This window comes from Pinus tabuliformis, chromosome 1_1 (assembly GCF_031772625.1).
Source record: "Pinus tabuliformis cultivar Carrire ecotype Pingquan chromosome 1_1, CPIR1, whole genome shotgun sequence".
In the NCBI taxonomy this organism is placed as follows: Eukaryota; Viridiplantae; Streptophyta; class Pinopsida; order Pinales; family Pinaceae; genus Pinus; species Pinus tabuliformis.
Window position 1 is genome coordinate 573,121,547 of NC_142297.1, and position 22,303 is coordinate 573,143,849.

Consider the following 22,303-nt stretch of genomic DNA (forward strand, 5'->3'; position numbering starts at 1 on the left):
AGTATAGAGATAATATGAACCAAAGACATAATAGCACTTTCATTGCATGATATTTAATTTTACTACAATTTTCACAAATTTCAAGGGCATTTGATAAGTAAATAGAAAACCCAAAAATTATAAGCATGTTTATTTTCAAAATACTTCACTGCTATAACCAAAATTTATATTTTTTTAAGTTATTTGTTGTTAGGTGTATATATTTCGACTATGGGTGGATGAAGGTTTGTTGACCCATTTTTTAATATTAATGGATAGTCGAGATTTAAACTGGAGTGAATATGTGAGGGATATGCTTTGTCTGAGTGCTTAATCAATGGATTTGGCTTAGGGGAGCATGAAGCATTGGAATTAAAAATATTTTTAAGTGAAATAAAGTTAAAAGTGTTGTAGGCGGTGACAAGTGGTTAAAACAATTGGCTTTAATAAAGTGAAACGAAAAGGAAAAAAGTTACAATGGAATAAAGGGTAAAGAAAAAAGAAGGCAAAAGGTTACAATGGAAGAAAAGGTAAAGAAAAGAGAAACAACCATTAACGTTGATGTAAATAATAACCATTAACATAAATGTGGTAGAACATCTGTCCACCATTGTGATTTAAGGAGTGCAAAGCATTACAAACTAAAATAAATGTGGTCGTGATGGTTGGGATGTACTAGCTCACGGTGTTGTTTCCCTTCCCAGTGTTCTACTGCTTATTCCTCCTCCTCCCTCCGACACACCCAACTCTGTAATGATGGAGAAGTTCACGGTACTCTATAACTATGGAGGAGTTCTATCGTGAGAAACAAACCACTTTTTGATGGCTCTGCACCTCCAACCAAGTATTGGTTTATTTATCTATCTTGGTTTGGCGGATGCAGGGAACTCGAAGACTGAGAAAGTTGATAATTCATCACAACTCTGTGGCCTTAAAGGGTCACCTCTAGTAGTTTTTTTGGACAAGAATTTCCATTGGAAGAGAGAGGATGAGGGCATTCTAATCTACTATTGTGCGTGGTTGTCCCTGCATGGTTAGAGTGTACCCATCTCACCTTTCCGCTTCGATTCTTGCAACCATGGCTCAGATTCCAACCTATCGGTTCCATTCTTACTACAGGTAAGGTCTGCACTCGATTCCTAGCTTATGGTTGCCTAACTCTACTCATGTGCTATCCCATTTTTTTCTTTAAACTTTATTGCAGAATTGCAGTCATGTTTCCATTATAATAGCGAAAGGTTATGAAGAATATGCCCTTCTCAAATTTCTAGCCCTGGTTCCCACTGTTTACAAGGAAGGATTATGATGTGTGGGCCATTAAGATGGTCGTCACGTTGCAGGCTCGTGATGTTTGGGATTATGTCCAGTTTTGGTTTTCGGAACCTAAGGACGAAGCAGAAGAACGGGCTCTCACTAATGCAAAGAGGGAACAATGGAAGAAAGACAAGAAGAAGACTGCACAAACGTTGCAACTTATCAAGTAAGGAGTCGATCGAGTAGTGTTACAGAAGATTATGATCACGTCTTCAGCAAAGGAAGCATGGGATACCTTGGAGACAAGCTATAAAGGTATGGCCAAAGTCAATATTGTTAAGTTGCAGAATACTATGAGAGATTTTGAAATTCTACAAATGAAGGAGATAGAGGACATCGATTCTTTCATGAATTGGGTCATGTATGTCATAAATCAATTAAAAATTTATGGTGAGGAAATTAAAGATCAAACAGTGGTTGAGAAGGTCCGCAGATATTTGTCTACCAAATTTGATGTTACGGTAGCAACCATAGAATAATCCAAGGGTTTGACATCACTGACAATTGATGAGTTTATGGGGTCACTTCTATCACATGAAGCAAGGATAGACAGAAATAAGGATTCCACTTTAGAAACTGCTTTCAAAATCGAGGTTTCTATTTCAAGAGACAGAGGTCGACACAGAAGTAGATCAAGAGGTAGAGGATGAGGTGGAAGATATGATGATCATAGAGATGGTCGAGAGGAGCATGAACATGAAAATGGAAGAAATTGTAGAAGCTTCAACAATAATCAACAAGTTGACAAATCAAAGGTGACATGTTATTATTGCAATAAATTTGATCGTTATGCCCATGATTGCAGGAAGAGGATAGTTAATCAAGGGAACCAAAGAGCTAATGTCACTACAAAGAGTACTAACTTCATGTTCCTATCTTGGCATACCATGCATGAGCCTTCTGATAATGTGTGGCTATTGGATAGTGGTTGTAGTAACCACGTGAAAGGCAACAAGAATTTGGTTGCAAATTTGGATCAATATATGAAGAGAGAGGTAAATTTGGGGACTGACAAGACTATGGATGTAGATGGAAAAGGAGTGGTCAACATTCTGATTAAGTAGGGGGAGCCAAAGACAATCTTAGAGGTATATTTTGTCCCTGGTCTCAAACATAATTTTATAAATGTTGGTCGATTGACACAAAAGGGATACAAAGTTACCTTTCAAGGACAAGAGTGTGTTATATATGACAAGCCCCCAAGAAAGCAACTAATATTAAAGGTGCAAATGACAAGGAACATACTCTTTCCTCTTGTTATGAATTACAGTGATCAAGTCAGTTCTTCTACGGTTGCATGGTCTAATGATTACTGGTTATGACACTTTCGGTTTGGACACTTTCATTTTTCTAGTTTAAGATTGTTGCAACAGAAACAGGTGGTCAGAGGATTACCTTCTGTTGTACCTTAAGAAACCAATTTCCTGCACGTAGAGAAATTGTGCTTAAGACATTAATAAATATTATTTATTGTCACTTATTGTTTGTTGTTTTCTCAAATGAAGGACCTGGAAAACTTGGTATTTAACCCTTAATACATGTATGACTAGAGCATCTCAGAATGCCATTTGTTACTGGATATAAATGATGAGTGAAGAAAGCTTGACGGAGAAGTCAAAGGTAATATGCTAGTTTTTCACAGAAACTACTATCTGTAACTTAGAATAATTATGAAAATGAGAAGTGAATCATAGAAAATATGTTGCTTAACACAAAAACTACTATTTGTGACTCTTGGAGAAGTTAAAAATAATATGTTAGTATTTTAAGGAATTTTAACTTTATCTACATAAGAAAATAAAAACCTGCAGCTTCATTACTATGCTTGAAAGAAGAAAACATAACATGACACATGATAGGGAAGGTTACAAAATTATACCCAACAACTCATAGAAACTTCTGATTCTTTCATTAATCAACAATGATATCAGGAATACAGTGGCCTAATCTCTGGGTTCTCCAAAATTCCAACCCTTTCTTTGTAAATTTTCCTCTTTTTATATATTATGAAACAGTTGTTGATCTCTGAAACTGTCAAACTACTAAAATTGTTTCTCTAACTATCTGAAGTAAGAATTATTACAAAATATTACACAGAGGGTAAAGACATCTCAAGGAACATAAAATAACAAGAACATAACTGAATTTGGAAGAGGATGATAACTGTTGGCTTGCTCTGTTAATCTGCTGCCGAGTTCTTCTGTAAACGCTTTAATAATAATTAAGCCGCTTTTACCATAATGAATTGTGTTTGACTTGTATAAACCTGGCCTTACGCATGTATTGAATGCGTTTTGATTGACCAAAATGCAATTAAACCGCACTAATTACCTTCCCTTTGAATTTGCCTTTAACACTGATTTTTCCCCTTTACACAGCGAAATCAACACAACCTTTGATCATTATGGAACTCAAAAAGAATTAATTCTACTTCATAAACCCATTAGTTCCGCCTTTTCAACAATCTTTTGATTCCCTTACGGACTCAATTAGATATAAATCTGTATTTAGTAATTCATCGGGTCCGAAACCCATCACAAATCGCAATCGGCATAAGTCATATACATATATAAACGTTATGCGATGATTGCGGACCCGACGAGAGAGTTAAACATAATATATGTAATATCCGGTCCAGCCATCGCATATCACAATCGGAGGAACCCATATATATATATATATATATATATATATATATATATATACACACACACATATATATATATGTACATATATATATATATATATATATATATATATATATATATATGTATATATATATATATGTATATATATATATATATGTATATATATATATATATGTATATATATATATATATGTATATATATATATATGTATATATATATATATGTATATATATATATGTACATATATATATATATATATGTGTGTGTATATATATATATATATATATATGGGTTCCTCCGATTGTGATATGCGATGGCTGGACGGATATTACATATATTATGTTTAACTCTCTCGTCGGGTCCGCAATCATCGCATAACGTTTATATATGTATATGACTTATGCCGATTGCGATTTGTGATGGGTTTCGGACCCGATGAATTACTAAATACAGATTTATATCTAATTGAGTCCGTAAGGGAATCAAAAGATTGTTGAAAAGGCGGAACTAATGGGTTTATGAAGTAGAATTAATTCTTTTTGAGTTCCATAATGATCAAAGGTTGTGTTGATTTCGCTATGTAAAGGGGAAAAATCAGTGTTAAAGGCAAATTCAAAGGGAAGGTAATTAGTGCGGTTTAATTGCATTTTGGTCAATCAAAACGCATTCAATACATGCGTAAGGCCAGGTTTATACAAGTCAAACACAATTCATTATGGTATATATATATATATGTATATATATATATATGTATATATATATATATATATATATATATATATATATATATATATATATATGTATATATGTATATATATATATATATATATAGATATATATATATATAGATATATATATATATATATATATATATATATATATATATATATATATATATATATATATATAAAGGCGCTCTATGTTATTGTGGACCCGTCAGCATTATAAATGTAATATATATCTTTTCGAGTCTGTCATTGCAAATCGCGACCGGTGGAATAGATATGCACATATATGAGGGACTTTACTATACAGCGGACCCGCCGAAACTTTACAACATAGTATATATATGTTTCGGGTCCACCTATAGCAAATCACAATCAGCAGAACCCAATGTACATAGCTTTGTGGTGTAGTGGACCCGACGAACTTTATAAAGCGTAATATATATATATATATATATATATATATATATATATGTATATATATATATATATGTATATATATGTATATATATATATATATATATATATATATATATATATATATATATATATATATATATATATATCGGGTCTAGCACCATTTATATAGCGATTTGATTTTTTCTTATAGCAACCTTGGCTACTTCGAGGCCGATTCTCTTACACTTCTTCTTTTAGTGATTCTGATATATAATAAACGAAATGTTTCATTTCTTTTAGACTTTTCGGGGGGGGGGGGGGGGCGTAAATAATATAAAGGAGTTTCATTGAGTTTGAACTCCCAATAGTGATATAACTAATAAATAAACTTCAAACACAATATAAGCTAAAACATCTGTCTCCAACTGGGGATTGTGCTTTTACCACAGAAGCACTAAGAACCTTAGATTAGTGCCTTATCCATTGGGCATGGAGTCATATATTGCTTTTCCAAACTTAACTGTGTGAAAATTTTGTACAGTGAACCCTCATCGATATCTGCGGTGATAAGATGCTTGCACTTTGATAAAAAAATATTAAGAATCGTAGATCAGTAGCTTTAGTTGGGCATGGAGTCCAAAGCTGCGAAAAACCTGAAATTTGACAAACTGGAACCTAACAATCTTGAAGTCTGGAACCTCTACAAACTAGTTTCCAACTGGGAAAGTCACACTTATTCATCAAGTGATGATTAAGCTAAAGAACTGCAACTAGAAACCAAATGCTCAACACCCAAGCTTATTTATGAACAATTTCCTACATATGTACATGATTGATCTCCATCAGGTGAATTCAATCTTCCAATGGTACAAGGTTAGCATTTGAGTGCTTAATCTAGAACCATTCCGCCAGTGAATCTTGAAAAAACAATTCATTCTGAGTTTCTCTTGAGTTCCAATGTTGTGATCCTGAATGTGTTCATCTTGTGAAACCTTCCTTGAGTCAACAGCCACATCATTGGGGTTAGAAAGCCTTTCAAGAGGAACAAGTCCCTTTGGCAAAATATTATCCTTCAATTGAAAAATCTTTGGATTAGCTACTAAATCTTTTAAACCACTGATTTCTGCAACTTCTATTGTTTCTTCTTTATCCTGATCAATTTCTATGCCCTAAAACTCCTCAAATATAGTCAAAAAATTCTTTAATCTGCTGATCATCTTCAAAAGCTTGCCAATTTTTAACATTATCAGGAAGAGAGGGTTTGTGTCTCATCCTTACCTCATATCTTAGTCTTAGATTAATAAGAGACTTGAAAGTGCCAGCAGCCACAGCCAATGAATCTGCTAATCTATTCTCATCTCTTGGAATAAATTGAATGTTAAAAGCTTCAAAAAAGTTCTCAATCAAATCCCATACCTCATTTCTGTATACATTAAGCCTAGGGTTCTTTGTTTAGAAATGATTTTTTATTTGCTTGATAATCAGGTCTGAATCTCCAAAAGCAAAAATTGACTTAACTCCCATCTATTTAGCTGTTTGTAGAGAAATAATCAAGGACTCATATTCCACCACATTGTTTGTTGCCTCGAACTCTAATTTAAAGGAATAAGGGAACATATTACCTCCAGGCGCAACTCAAAGAAAACCAACACATGTTCCTTCCTTGGAATAAGCTCCATCAAAGAGGCATTTCCACACTCCTTCAGTTTGCAGCTCTGTAATTACATTTGCTGAAGTAAGCTGCTTCTGATTATATTCAACCAGCTCTGCATTATTATGCAGTGTGAAATAAGCAAAGTCATCCTTCTCTTGACTATATACGGGTGAATTGCTTGCTCCATTTTTTGTAATTTTTTTTACAAACCTAATTTCTTTGTAAAATCTCCTCTCCTCCCCACCAAACATCGGTATAACAGCATATGTAAAATATAGCTTCAAAAAACCTCCCAATTCAGCCCCCCAAGACCTAGATAGAAGCATTCCAAATCTAGCAAGGATATCTGCTACTACAACATCCATGACCAAGCTTCTAGCTGGAATTTGGGCTAGTGACAATGCCAGATCCTTAATAACCCCTAGACACTTGACTTTGTTAGAATCAAAAGAATACAAGTCCCTATAGGGTTTTGTAACTTGTAGATTTAGTTGCTTCATTACTGACAAAGGCAGAATATTGTGTGAAGCTCCCAAATCAAACATACAATTATGTAAGAGGAAGTCATGGACCAATAAGGAAATATAAAAAGGAGTTGTTGAAGGGTCTACTTCCTCTACATGTGGACCAAAAACCACTACTGGTTTATCTTCCTGTAGATTTACAGTGTCATTTATACTCTCATTTTCTTTTAAATTAATAAACTCAGCAATCTCCTTTTGATAAATAGGTGTTTTTGCCAATTCTGTAAGGGGAACTTGAATTCTTACCTTTTCCAACTCCTTAGTAAGACTAAACAAGTGACCCTGTTTAGCAGTCCTTTCGTTCTCATCTTCACCTTTCTTCATGACTGGAATTACTTGAGGAATTGAAACAAGTTTCTCCAAAGGAATTTTTTCAGTTTGATCTTGAGAAGACTCACCTTGAAGTATTTGTGTCTTGCCATTTGCATTCTGTTGCTGCTTTCCTTTATTCACTTGTTTTGCAGGTTGAGATTCTTGTGGAGTCGCCTTTGGTGAGGAAGTTGAAACTTGTTGCTCACTTTCATTTTCTTGATTTCTTGATCTTTTCCTCGATCTCAAGTCATATTTCTTATGTATTTCAGCCTGCATAAAATCAAAGAATTGCTTCCAATATTCATCAATTTTATCATGAATGGCATATGCTTCATCATATTCAAACTCTTCTTCTTCGATACCAAAATCATCTTCATCCACTGCATATAATGTAAAAATTTGATCTTCAAGATGCTCTTGTTTTTCAACGGGACCTGCCTTTATATATAATGGTGCTTGAATTTGCTCTTGATCTTTTCTTTCTTTTTGCAAGATTTACAAAGGTTGTCTTCTGTATTGGGGATTAAAGCTCTTATTATACTATGTTTGTTTTTGAAAATTCTTATTTTCTAACTCTAATTTAACTACCTTATCTGACAAAGTTTTAATTATATTACACATATCCTCCAATTCTTTACTTTGAGAGAATTCTATCTTTGCCTTTCCCTTGTCTTGGATAGGCTGTGTTTCTGGTGCTTTCCCTGCAACCACTAGATTTGCTTCTATCTCTAATGCATCTGTTTGGATTTGATCAAGGGTTGGAGCTCTTCTTTCCCTTAATGTGAATCCAAAATTTGATTCAAAATCCCCTGCAAAAGTTATTTTTGCACCAGCAGGAGGCTTAATCTCTGTTGGGAGACTATTGTACAATTTGTTAAATCTTCTGACAAATTCGGCCACAGTTTCATTAGACTTCTTCTTTATGGCATTAAACTCTATTAATGAATACCCATGGTCTCTTTTTTCTCCCCATCTCTGAATAAATAAATGTTCCATCTCTTCCCAAGAAGGAATAGTATTATTGGGAAGTCCTTTGAACCATTTCCTTGCTTCTCCATCCAAGGACTGAACAAAAAGTCTTAGAACAACATCTACATCTTCAACATTTTTGTTTTCTGCAAAATTGCAAAATATTGACACAAGATTCTCTGCAGTTTGTTCATATTCCCTTGTAAAACGAGGAAGAATTTTGAGGTAATCCTATGGCATTTTATCTAATGGTTGTGGCAGTTGAAGAGGTGCATACCTATTCATCAAGAATGTAGGTGTTTCCATCTTTATTTAACTTTGATTACCAACAGATGTGGAACCTGACTGAGATGTAAATGGAATGTGCAGAGGTGGTAATTTGGATATTGGTTGAGGTTGAATGATTATAGCAGGTAAATGAAAAGTAACGGACTCTAAATATTGCTCTTGACAGTTAGGTTCCTGAAATGAAAATGATGAAAAATATGACTCTTTATCAGATGAATGTTCAGGTGAATTGCTGCCTGATACAGACAGTGTAGGAATTGGTGTAATTGGAATCTTAGACCTTCCAACCCTCTTAGAAACTAGCCTTTCAGGATCTAAAAGAGCTTGAACCTTCTGTTGTGAAGTGTCTGATCTTGTATGGGTTCTTCTTGAAGCCAGAATTATTGTTTTGATTCAAAATAGCCAAATATGTCTTCCTCACTGAACAACCAAAGGAAAATAGTGAAAACCTAGGGAAAAGTGTTCTTGTATTCTCTCCCTGGCAGCGGCGCCAATTAATTTTGTACCTTAAGAAACCAATTTCCTGGCTATAGAGAAATTGTTCTTAAGACATTAATAAATAGTATTTACTGTCACTTATTGTTGTTGTGTTCTCAAATGAAGGACCTAGAAAACTTGGTCTTTAACCCCTAATACATGTATGACCAGAACATCTCAGAATACCATTTGTTGCTGGATATAAATGATGAGTGAAGAAAGCTTGAAGGAGAAGTTAAAGGTAATATGTTGGTTTTTCAGAGAAACTAATATCTATAACTTAGAAGAATTATAAAAATGAGAACTGAATCATAGACAATATGCTGCTTAACATAGAAACTACTATCTGTGACTCTTGGAGAAGTTAAAAATAATATGTTGGTCTTTCACAGAAACTGTTATCTATAAGTTAGAAAGGAAGGTGGAAACTTCAAGTATAGGAGCACTCTTTTAATGAATTTTAACTTTATCTACATAAGAAAATAAAGACTTGCAACTTTATTACTATGCTTGACGGAAGAAAACATAACATGACACATGACAGAAAAGGTTACAAAATTATACCCAACAACTCATGGAAACTTCTAATTCTTTCATTAATCAACGATGATATCAGGCATACAGTGGCCTAGTCTCCGGGTTTTCCAAAATTCCAACCCTTTCTTTGTAAATGTTCCTCTTTTTATACATTGTGAAACAGTTGTTGATCTCTGAAACTGTTGAACTACTAAAATTGTTTCTTTAACTATCTGAAGTGAGAATTATTACAAAATATTACATAGAGGGTAAAGACATCTCAAAGAATATAAAATAATAGGAACATAACTAAATTTGGAAGAGGATGATAATTGTTGGCTTGCTCTTTTAATCCGTTTTCGAGTTCCTCTGTAAACACTTTAATAATAATTAATCTTCTTTTACCATAATGAATTTTGTTTGACTTGTATAAACCTGGGCTTACGCATGTATCGGATGTGTTTTGATTGGCCAAAATGCAATTAAACCGCACTAATTACCTTCCCTTTGAATTTTCCTTTAACACTGATCTTTCCCCTTTACACAACGAAATCAACACAACCTTTGATTATTATGGAACTCAAAAAGAATCAGTTCTGCTTCATAAACCCATTGGTTCCGCCTTTTCAACGGTCTTATGATTCCCTTACGGACTCGATTAGACATAAATCAGTATTTAGTAATTCATCGGGTCCGAAACCCATCGCAAATCGCAATCGGCATAAGTCATATACATATATAAACATTATGTGATGATCGCGGACCTATTGAAAATGGCAACAAGAAATGCTAAAAATAGAAGTGCTAAAAATAGCACTGCTAAAAATAGCAGTTTGAGTACTAGTGTTGGATTGGGCAATAGGGAATGAAAAATGGAAGTGTTAAAAATAGCATTCTACTTTTAGCAGTTCATGATGGATTCCTATTTTAGTCAGTCCCTGGACTAAAAATAGGAAGTAAAATTTGAATTTGATATTCCCAGCAGTTTGTAAATTAATTAATTAATTCATCTTGAGTTAATTAGTTGAGAAAAATCAAACTTGAAGTCTATTTGTGGACATGCAATAGTTTATCTATTAACTGAGGAATTTATCGATCAGTTAAAGAGATAAGGATGAGTTGTAATATTGAGTTGTAATTAGTTGGCTCAGTTAACTGAGTCAAGTCCAGTTAGATTAATTTAACAGTTTGTTAAATTAATGAGAGTTCAGTTAGTTAATGCTTGCATGCATGTAACTACTGTATTTTAGATAACTAAGTATTCACTCATGGATAACTCATGCATGTCAGTTCAGATAGAGACCCAATTGAGATCAGAAAAGGGACAATATATTATCATTTGGATGAATATTTTTCCTATAAAGGAAGCTCATCCATGATAAGGATTTATATCCTTCAGGACTATGTAGTTGGATTAGAGGTTAGTGAGTGTGTGAAGAGGCCAATTCACACAAGTGGTTGCACTGTACCCCAATCAGAATTGCACAAAGAAATAGGAGGCTTGGAGGGCAAATCAAAGGTTAGATAGAGGCCTTTGACTGTCTATGAGCAACAAAGGTATTACAGAGAGAGCAGGATAGATTTTGAGCTGATTCTTTTTGAAATGCTAGCTATATTTCCACTTGTATGATAATATAGAGTTAGGGTTTTAGGCTGAGACTCTCCCCGGGTTATATCTTCTGTGTTATGTGTGATTGATTCCTTCTTATCAGTTATATGTGTTCTTATTGATGTTGCTCATGTTCAATTAAGCTTCCACTAAATTGTTTGTAGAAGTAGATCAAGTCTTTTGCTTTAGTACATTGCATTACCAAGTGATCTACAGTGGGAATTTCTACATGGTATCAGAGCAAGGCTTTGTAGAAAAAGTTATACATGGTATCGGAGAAAAGGTGATCAAAGGAGAGAACCGTATACTAAGAGGAGATTTCAAAGTTTTGAGTTTTGGGCAGAGAGTTTGTAGAGCATATCTGAAAATTTCTGTACAAAATTTTCATAAAAAAATAGCCGATTTGGATTCCTTGTGGAAAAAGACCCAAACTCAAAAAAAAAATCGGTTGAATCGGAGTTCGGATGAGGGAGATATCGCTGATTTAAAATCATCTCTTTTTCCATAAAATTTCGTGACGGAGGGAAAGTGGAAACAAATTGGTGTGCTAGCCAAGAACATGTATGCACTTGAGGTACAAGATGCATGCAAAGCCTTGAGGATCAAGGCAAAGGTTAGATACTTGGTGGTTGAGAGGGAGAGTAAATTACCTCTCAACATGCAGCGCTAGAAGAAGTCTTAGACAATTGTGGAGGAGCTCCAATTGGTGAAGTAGCTTCAAGAGGTTGTGGGGCAGCCACAACTAGAGAAGCTAAGAGGAGATTGAGTAGAGACATCTACTCATACAGAGACCTCTAGTAGGGGGAAACTTCGAGCCAAGTGGGCAGAGGGATCACATGCAGCCATACCTCCAGGGAGGAGGTGGGGCGATGTGGAGTGATCATCCCAAGGAAGAGGGGCATGATCCTTGAGGTAACCAACCTCTTTGATTCGACTTTGCTACAGGAGCCCCGATGAGGAGTAGCAGGACTAATTGATTGGGTAGAGACAGATGCAGATGGAGTGGCAAAGAGAGCTACAGTGCAGGAATCCCAAGACATCGCAGAGTTAGTAGGCTGAGGCAATGCGAGAGGCACAAGTATGTTGCACCAGTGCAGGATGGCACAGAGAGGTGTGCAACGGTGCGAGATGCATGGAGATGGTTCAATAACACAGAGGTCAGAGAGGGAGCACTTGTCAGCAGCAGGTAGAGCTTCAGCATCAGAGTATGTTTCTAGCCCAACAGAGAGGTCAATTGGGAGTTTCTTTTGTTCCGAAAGTTGTTGGAGCAACCACACTTGGCAAAAGTGTTGCATACAGAACATTCCAAAGGTACAGGATCGGGTTTGGGAGGAAGCCTTTCTTGTTGAGAGGGAGTGTTGAAAATGGAAACAAGAAATGCTAAAAATAGCAGTTTGAGTACCAGTGCTGGATTAGGGAATGAAAAATGGAAGTGCTATAAATAGCATTCTATTTTTAGCAGTTCAGGATGGATTCCTATTTTAGTCAGTCCCTAGACTAAAAATAGGGAGTAAAATTTGAATTTGATATTAACAGCAGTTTGTAAATTAATTAATTAATTCATCTTGAGTTAATTAGTTAAGGAAAATCAAAATTGAAGTCTATGTGAGGACATGCAATAGTTTATCTATTAATTGAGGAATTTATCCATCAGTTAAAGAGATAAGGACGAGTTGTAATATTGAGTTGTAATTAGTTGGCTTAGTTAACTAGGTCAAGTCCAGTTAGATTAATTTAACAGTTTGTTAAATTAATGAAAGTTCAGTTAGTTAATGCTTGCATGCATGTAACTAATGTATTTCAGATATCTGAGTATGCACTCATGGATAACCCATGCATGTCAGTTCAGACAAAGACCCAATTGAGATCAGAGAAGCGACAGTGTACTATCAGTTGGATGAATATTTTTCCTATAAAGGAAGCTCATCCATGATAAGGATTTATCTCCTTCAAGACTGTGTAGTTGGATCAGAGGTTAGTGAGTGTGTGAAGAGGCCAATTCACACAAGTGGTTGCACTGGACCCCAATCAGAACTGCATAAAGAAATAGGAGGTTTAGAGGGTAGACCAGAGGTTAGATAGAGGCCTTTGACTGTCTATGAGTAGCAGAGGTATTACAAAGAGAGTGAGACAGCTTTTGAGCTGATTCTTTTTGTAATGCTGGCTATATTTCCACTTGTATGATAATACAGAGTTGGGGTTTTAGGCTAAGGCTTTCCCCGGGTTATATCTTCTGTGTTATGTGTGATTGATTCCTTCTTATCAGTTATATGTGTTCTTATTTATGTTGCTCATGTTCGATTAAGCTTCTACTAAATTGTTTGTAGAAGTAGATCAAGTGTTTTGCTTTACTACATTGCATTACCAGGTGATCTACAGTGGGAATTTCTACAAGACCCGACAAGAGAGTTAAAAATAATATATGTAATATTAGGTATGGCCATCGCATATAGCAATCAGTGAAACCCATACATATACATATACATATACATATACATATACATATACATATACATATACATATACATATACATATACATATACATATACATATATATATATATATATAAAGGCGCTCTATGTTATTGCGGACCAGCCGGCATTATAAATGTAATATATATCTTTTCGGGTCCGTCATCACAAATCGCGATCGGCGGAACCCATATGCATATATATGAAAGACTTTACTATACAATGGACCCTCTGAAACTTAACAACATTTATATATATATATATATATATATATATATATATATATATATATATATATATATATATATATATATATATATTATATATATATATATATATATATATATATATATATATATATGTTTCGGGTCCGATTATTGCAAATCGCAATCGGCAGAACCCAACGTACATAGCTCTACGGTGTAGCGGACCCGACGAACTTTATAAAGCGTAATATATATATTTCAGGTCCAGAACTTTAACTCTAACTCTTGTTTCCTTTGTGAATCTAATATATTTCTTTGTTTCTTTCTTGTTTCAATATATATATATATATATATATATATATATATATCGGGTCTAGCACCATTTATATAGCGATTTGATTTGTTCTTATAGCAACCTTGGCTACTCTGGAGCCGATTCTTTTACACTTCTTCTTTTAGTGATTCTGATATATAATAAACAAAAGGTTTCATTTCTTTTAGACTTTTCGGGGGGTAAAGAATATAAACGAGTTTCATTGAGTTTGAACTCCCGATAGTGATATAACTGATAAATAAACTTCAAACACAATATAAGCTACAACACCTCCCATCAAAGAACCTGCTAGTACTTGTGAGTGTTGCATATTGGGAAAACAACACTATGAAATTTTTCCAAAGGGAGTTGCATACATAGAAAAGCAACCTCTTGAACTAGTGCATACAGACTTGTGTGGACCTATGAGGACACAGTGGATTGGTGGAAGTTGTTACTTCCTCACTTTAATTGATGACTATGGTAGAAATACATGGGTTTACTTCTTGAAGCAAAAGTCTAAAACTTTTGCAAAGTTCAAAGAATTCAAAACCCTAGCAAAGAACCAAAGTGATCGACAGATCCAGGTATTGAGGTCAAATTATGGTGGCGAATATGATTCAAAGGCATTCCATGAGTACTGCAAACAACATGGAATTAGAAGACACTTTACAAATAGGTACATACCGCAGTAGAATGGTGTAGCAGAGAGAAAGAATAGGGCAATTATGAACATGAAAAGAAGCATGTTGAAAGGCAGAAACTTGTCTAATGAGTATTGGGCAGAAGTAGTTGCATGTGTTATTTATGTGATCAACTAATCTCCTATAAAGAGTGTTATGAACAGAGTGCTAGAACAAGCATGGCCGGGTATGTCTTTCAACGTATCTCAACTCAGAGTATTTCGATGTGTAGCTTATGCATATGTGCCTAAGGAGTGAAGAGGCAAATTGGATGATAAAATTGAAAAATGCATATTTACTGGTTATAGTGAGCAATCAAAAGCTTACAAATTGTATAACCATGTCACCAAGGAAACCATAATTAGTAGAGATGTTATGTTCAAAGAACAAGAAGCATGGAATGGGACTGTAGACAAAACAATTGATGCACAACTACCACTTATAGAAGAATATGATGTAGTAGAAAAGGAATAGCAAGAATCACAGGTGAAGACACCAAACAGAGACACACCAACAAGGACTCCAAGATTTTACGAGCAGCATGGATCTTCAAGTAGACCAAAAAATCAAGATTCTCCCAACAATCAATCAAGTGATGAATCAAGAAATGGTAAGAGAAAGATGATAAGTTTTAAATATATTTATGATGATTTGGATGTTAGTTCAAATTTTGCATTATTTTCATTCCAACCTTCTTCGTTTGAAGATGCAATTAGAAATGAAATTTGGGTGCATGGCATGGATGAAGAAATTGAAGTTTTTGAAAATAATAATACATGGATTTGGTGGATTTGCCAAAAGATAAAAATCTTATCGGTGTAAAATGGGTGTACAAGACAAAGTTGAATGAGAAACGTGAAATTGACATATTTAAAGAAAGACTTGTAGCAAAAGGATTCTCGTAGCAACCAAGAATAGATTTTGGAGAAACATTTGCTTCAGTAGCCATATTGGATACTGTAAGAGTGGTTCTAGCCACAACAGCTCAGAACAAGTGGAAAGTATATCAAATGGATATAAAATCAACATTTTTTAATGGAATTATAAAAGAAGAAATTTATGTGCAGCAGCCACCAAGTTATGAAGTTGAAGGTAAAGAAGATAAAGTTTACAGGGTTGAATAAAGCTCTCTATGGACTCGAGAAAGTGCCTAGAGCTCGGTATAGCATAATTGGTAGCTACATGATCAAGAATTGATTTTGCAAAAGCATCATTGAGCCTACCTTGTACACAAATGTAAATGAGCATGGACATATTCTGATTATTTGCTTATATGTTAATGACATGATTTATAAAGGTGATTTTGAGTCAAATGAATTTAAAGCAGCCATGATGAAATAATTTGAGATGAAAGATCTTGTTCTCATGAACTATTTTCTTGGCATAGAAGTTGAGAAATCAGAAAAAGGAATTTTTATTTGTAAAAATAAATATGCTAGAGATTTACTGAAAAGATTCAAGATGGAGAATAGCAAACATGTCCCTACACCAGTTGCAACATGTATAAAGTTAAACAAGGATGATGAAGGATCAGATGTCAATCCAACTCTATTCAAAACATTGGTTGGCAGCCTCATGTATCTCACAACTACAAGACCAAATATTATGTAAGGAGTGAGTTTGATTTCCAGGTTTATGGAGACTCTAAAAGACATGCATTGGAGTGCAGGAAAAATAATTCTCAGATACATAGTAGGAACTAGAGATTGTGGCATACTGTATGCAAGCACACAGAAGAAGGATTTGATTGGATACACAGATAGTGATTTGTAGGCAGTTTGGATGATAGGAAGAGAACTTCTAGTTATGTGTTCCATATTGGTTCAGGTGTGATTTCATGGGAATCTAAGAAGCAGCCCATTGTGACACTTTCATCAGTAGAAGTAGAATATGTAGCAGCAACATCAGCATAATGTCAAGCAATCTAGTTAAGAAGGGTATTTGATGGACTCAAGAAGAAACAACAAGGATCAACAACAATATACTGTGACAACACCTCAGTGATTGCACTATCCAAGAATAGTGTGTTTTGTCAAAAGAGAAAGCATATTGATACTAGATATCTCTTTATTAGAGAACTTGTGAGCAATGGAGAAGTTCACTTGAAGCCTTGTAAATGTCGTGACCAATTAGTTGATATATTTACTAACTCATTAGCAAAAAATGTGTTTGAGTTTCATAGAAGAAACTTGGGTGTTGTAAGTCTAGTTGAGATATAGACCAGTGGGCATGTTTGAGTTGTCATGAGTCATGTCTTAGTTTAGCGATTGTAATTAAGGGGGGGTGTTAAAATAAGTTAATTACTCTTGCATGAGGAGTTGCCTCAAATTAGAGAGTTAGTTAACTGAGTTTCAATTGAAGCCGAGTGAAGTGATAGACGAATTGAGTGTGTGGTTGCATGTTAAGATATTTTAGGCCAGTTTCTAGTTGGAAAAGGTTAAAGACCCTTCACCAGGTTCATTGTAATAATTACGTTTTTGTGTGATCAGTAGAAGAGTCACAGCTCGTGTGTTTTATGTGTGAAATTTGTGTTTAATCTCCTCTGCCTTTCCAAAAATATCTTTGTATACATAAATTGTCTTTCCAACAATATCTTTGTATACATAAATTGTCTTTCCAACAATATTTTTGTATACATAAATATTGAGTGAAAATTTATGTAGACTTTGTTGAATAAATAACTTAGTTTTTCTTTTAGGAACTATAATGCATATAAACCCACATAATTATAATAAAAAACAAAACCTAGTTTTGGGAGTTTTAGTTGAGGTATTTGTAATAACAAGAAAATTGTTGTAATGGATCCATTTAATAAATCACACAGTATGCATATGGAAATGATGACTTATATTTTACTAATACACAAGGTAGAAGGATTTTAACATTAAAAATATATGCTTTGATACATGGATTACAGTCATGGAAGTAACATGAATCCTAAGCAACAAAATTCATGATACTTCAAAATTTAAACTAAACTATATAAAGAAGTAATATGGCCAACCCATCCTCTGAAGGTGGCTCATAACATTTTCAATAATAAATATCAAACGTTACAGAGGCAAATAATTGTGTAACCGAGGGTGTAAATTTCCCAAACCCTCCTACACCAAATAAACCCTAGCAGTAGTTACCAAATAAAACCACAGAAGTGATGGGAATGGTATTTTTCTTCCCAACATATTCCTCTAAAAAAAATGGGGTAACAACTTGCACTTGTAGAGGAAAGAGGCATAGGTCAATTGTGTAGGAAGCTGGTAGGCTCCCAGCCATCATAAGTTCCATAGCCAAAGCAAAAATTAGAGACTCACCTGCCAGGAAAAGAAGAGGGGTGATATTAGAGTTCGAAGAGGTAAACCTTGTACAAAGGGGAAATTTCACAAAAGGAAAAACGTTAAAAAAAATGGAGTTGTCTTTAGTGCGACTTTTTGGACTTTCTAGTGCCGGAATCTGTCCAAAAAAATTGAGGTGAAATCTTAATTTGTGTTATTTAAACTAGTTTTTTGACTGTATATATGGATTCAACACCCTGTAAAACCTCTATGGCACTTCGATTGTGCAGGGGTTACCCATCAAACTTATGATTTCAATAAATCCCTGCCAAATTTTAGAGAAATTAGACCAAAAAAACCTATCGAAAAAGCTTCCAAAAAGTCGAACTAAAGACAACTCGGAAAAAATTACTTGAGTAAAAAAACCCTGAAAATATCCTGGGGCGACGCATTCCTGTAGTTGTAACCCATTAATACAACTCCAAGAAATTTCCAGTGGAATACAAAATGAAAATCGTAGCAAATACAAGAACGACTTTAGAATTTACCTACGGCCAACTAAGGTTGCAATCCCACCCCTCACCAAATCAAGTCTCAAACGAAAAACTATGGAACCAGGATGATGAGATTAAAACCCTAGCAAACTCATTATTGACCTAAGAAATCATCAAATCGAAAACTCTTATTAGTATCAGGCATAGATATGTAAGGCCCAGATGAAATTATTTCATCGAAATACAAAATTGTGCAACTAGCGTGATAGTTCGCTTGGTGCCTGGTAGACCAAGGTAGAATAGGTTGAGTAACACAGATATTGACGAACTTGTGTAGGGTATTACATAACCCTAATCAAAGGAAGCATTGAGCGAATGATGCCCTTGCAGCACTCTGGAGAAAAGGTGGTTGCCTCTAACTGTCTCGATTATTCTTAGTCGCAAATCCTTGACCTAATCAATTTGAGCGATGGATTGAAAGTCACAAATCTCAAGAAACCTTGCCACTTGGTTGAATAGTAACAATAAACCTCGAGATATAAAGAGAGCCTTCTTGGACATGAATTTTGTACATATATCATATACAAATGAAGCATAATAATTATTTTACTGAAATGGAATATAACTCCAATATGCATAACATTGGTAATGTCATCACCTTGAAGCATAAAACTTTAAATTTCGACAGCATAACATAGCTTAGGTAGACTTTATAATCATAAAGGTTATAAACAATTCATGATTAGTCATTGGGATTTCTTATTAGCCTAAATTTACGTCATGTAAAAGTTATGAGGTGAAAATATATATATATATATATATCTATATATATATATATATATATATATATATATATATATATATATATATATATATATATATATATATATATATATATATATATATATATATATAAGGTAGGTTACAATAAGCATGTATCATCGGAACAAAGGAAACATCATTAAGAAATTTATTTCAATTAATAATATAATTATAATTATAATTTTTAATATAATAGAATTTTAATTTTAACCTAATATAATTTTATTTTTAATTATAATATAATTTTAATTTTAATTTTTGCGTCGAGAAGAAAGGTGTTAGGTGTAGGTGTTGTCAGGTAACATTACATTAAAAAAATTAAATGTGCGGGTGTGTGTGTGTGTGTCAGCTAATATAAGTATAGAGGAGAGATGTTATGTGTAAAGTTACTTTCAAAAAAAAATGTTACTTTTAAAATCAATGTGGACCATAAATAAAATAAAAGGCTTCTGAAACTGAAATTTCGACCAGGTAGAGTCGAAATCTTGGTGAAAATTTTGTACAAATTTAAGATCTTGGTTCTCTATATTTTCGTAGATATGATCCAAGGAAGTTAAGGTTTTTGCAAGCTCCAGAATTCAGTTTCAAATAGGTGAACTAGGGAAAATCGTCATAACTTTGTCTTTGACCATCGAATTTGAATTTCGTTACAAGTGGTTGAAATCAAAGGGATTGTAGTTTTTCATGTATCATTTTCAGAGCCAAAGGTTAAAACAGTGACATGTGGAATTATGCACAAGTTCGCTTTACTGAACCAGTCTATAATCAGGTCATCGTGGAAGATTGGGTATAACTCTTTTTTGAAGAATCCAATCTCAGTTTGACTTGTGGGTTAGAAAGAATGCTTAGAGGGCTAACATAAGAAGAAATTTCAAACCTTTGAGATCTAAAATTACAAAGCTATAATATATTCAATAGCAAGCTCCTACAAAGAAAGAAAAGAGTGTGTATTTTTCTTTAAATTTGCATAAGTTTTGTTTGAAAAGTCAGTTTGAAGTGATTCAAGGGGCATAGTGAAGCGTAAATATCATTGTTTTATTCCAAAATTACTCGACGCAAGAAAATGGAAACACCTAGTAAGAAACCATAAAACTCTACTATGATGCATGGAGAAGAGGAACAAATGCAACATGATATATCAAATTATGAGACCAAGTGCAACAAATTTTTCTCTCGCAAAGAGTAACCAAAAATGAAATGGAAGTTAAGATGGATGGTTTGAAGAATAGTTTAAAATCAGGTGTGGAAGGTTTGAAGGATGGATTAAAAGCAGACATGGAAATTTTGAAGGATGTATTAAAAGCTGATATGGAAGGTTTGACGAAGTTGCTACAAGAAATTCTTCCTAACAGCGAAAAGGTAATAGATGGAACTCGTGATGAGAACAAAAGGAATGTTAATCATGATTTCAGAGATTCTAAATTTTAATTGAAGGCCCACCATATTCTAAATATAGATATAAGGAAGTTTAATAGTAAGGATGCGGTAGCATGGATACTACAGATGGAGTAATATTGTGATCTCCATAATGTGCAACACACACAAAAGCTACGCATTGCAACTTTATATTTAGAACCCAATCAATTTGTATGGTATCGATGGATTTGTTCTTGTAAACCACTTGTCACTTGGTCAATTTTTACAAAGGAAATGATATCACATTATGAGGATACACATAGCAACACCTTCTTTAGCCAATTGATAAATCTCAAACAAAAGGGTTCAATGGCAGAGTACATTGAGGACTTTCAAAAAATTAATATCAGGGTAAATTATATTCCAGAGGATCATAGAATTTATGTCTTCATAGGGATTTTAAAGGATAACATCCAACATGAGGTTCGCCTTTGGGAACCTGATTCATTGAATAAGGAATTCAAGGTGGCAAGAAAAATTGAAAGCAAAATTATGGAAACAAGGAATTCTACCACTCACAACTATAAAGATGGAAGTGTTGTTGCTCCTAGCCTTCCACAACCTACAAGGTTGACACCACGACAATTGGAAGAAAAAAGAGAAAAAGGGATTTGTTACAGTTGTGACAGAAAATACACTAAAGGTCATAAGTGTGCTAAGAAGAAATTATTTTACATAGATAGTGAAGAGGAGGAAGAAAAGTAACAAGAAATGCCAAGAGAAGAGGATATACACTAGGAACCAACCCCAGAGAAACAAAAATGAATCCGACCATATCTTGTAATGCATTGGCAGGAATTACCACCCCACAAACTCTCAAGATAGAAGGACATACCAAGAAGAAAAAGGTAATAGTGTTGATTGATTTAGGTAGTACCATAATTTTAATCATTGTAAGATATCCAAGGAATTGAATTGCTTCCTATATCCAACACCAGAGTGTCAAGTGATGGTTGCAAATGGAGGAACTATAAATTTCTCTAGAAAGTATCATAATATCAAGCTAACCATGGGGAAATATGTATTGAATATTCCAATGCTTTCCATTCCAATGGATGGTGGTGATGTTGTACTAGGATTCTAATGGTTACAGTCATTGGGGACAATAGCTTTTAATTTTCAAGAACTTTTCTTGAAACTTTTTTGGGAAGGAAAGGAAGTTGAATTAAGGGGTATCGCGGGGAAACTAGGAAATATAATCATCTCTAAT